We start from the raw sequence: 1487 nt of genomic DNA on the forward strand, positions 1-1487 counted from the left end.
AGAGGTAATAATTAAGTGTCCTTCGTGGGGCTGTCTAGGGAGGAGGGAGGGATTGCATGGTTAATCATCCTATCTACGGAAACACCGTTTACGGTAAGCAAACTTGCTTTTTCCTGTCGATAGCAGAGCTGAATTAGCCATGCTGTCTGGGAGTCCCAAGCGCCCGGGTTGTGTCCATTTGGTAAGTCTTGAAGGTCAGGACAGCAACCCATAGTGTAGTAGACAGTCTCATCGGTTTTGAAGAGTCGACAAGACTGCTGTGCCCAGCGCTGCATCGGAGGTCGCTTGCTGTTGTAGACAATAGTGTGACGTGAAGGTATGATTGGAGGACCAAGTTGCCTCTTTGCAGATATCCAGTAATGGAACCTTGTTCAAGTGGGCAACTGATGCTGCGGTGGCGCGTATTTGGTGCACCTGAGGCTTCTTGTGAAGTTTGATTGATCGTTTGTTGTAACAAAAAAGAATGCTTTGTGATAACCATCTGGTGATGGTTTTCTTAGAGACGGGTTGACCAGGATCATTTGGATTAAATGAAAGAAAGAACTGAGAAGGTCTTATAGGAGATTGAGTCCTCTGTTTATAGTAAGCCAGAGCCCGTTTACAGTCCAGTGAGTGGAGAAGTTTCTCTCGATCATTGTGATGAGGCCTTGGCATGAAAATGGGCAGAGTGAAGGTTTGAATGAGATGAAAAGCTGAGACCACCATGGGAAGGAAGGTGGGATGAGGACGAAGAGAATTCTCGTGGTAGAATTCTAAGTAAGGAGAGTAGTGAACTAAAGCTTGTAACTCACTTACCCTTCTAGCTGATGTGATAGCAACCAGGAATACTGTTTTCTATGTCAGGTATTTAATGTGGCTTGTGTCTAAAGGCTCAAAGGGAGGCAGCATTAGCTACTCCAAGACAATGTTCAGGTCCCATGGTACAGGTGGCTTTGTCACCAGCTGTCTGAGGAGAAGCATGCCCTTCATTAATCTAGAAATCAAAGGATGGTTAGAGATGGGTAGGCATTTATGAGAGTGATGAAAACCTGCAAGAGCACTGATATGTACCCAAACTGACGTAGTGGTCAGACCCGCTTGGTAAAGCGTATGAAGATATTCCAGTAATTGGATGGCGGTGGAGGAGAACTGATCTAGGTTCCATGGCTTACACTACATCTGATAGCGATGCCATTTGCCAGCATAGTTACGTCTGGTTGAAGGCTTCCTGGATGCAATAAGGATATCTTCCAACTGCGAAGGTAGGAGGCCAAGGTGGTTTAATATTTGGCTTTTAATCTCCATGCCACCAGATGGAGGGATTGATGCATTGGATGGAGGAGGGAACCTCCTTCCTGTGTTAAAAACTGCATATGGTTCTCCAGCGGAATCTGTGGGCATATGAAAAGTCACATGAGATACGCATACCATGTTGTGTCGGCCACGCTGGAGCTATTTCTGAATTGTCCCTTGATATTAGCGGAATGGGAGGGTAGGCATATAGTAAG

The sequence above is a fragment of the Rhinatrema bivittatum genome, chromosome 3 (assembly GCF_901001135.1).
Source record: "Rhinatrema bivittatum chromosome 3, aRhiBiv1.1, whole genome shotgun sequence".
In the NCBI taxonomy this organism is placed as follows: domain Eukaryota; kingdom Metazoa; phylum Chordata; class Amphibia; order Gymnophiona; family Rhinatrematidae; genus Rhinatrema; species Rhinatrema bivittatum.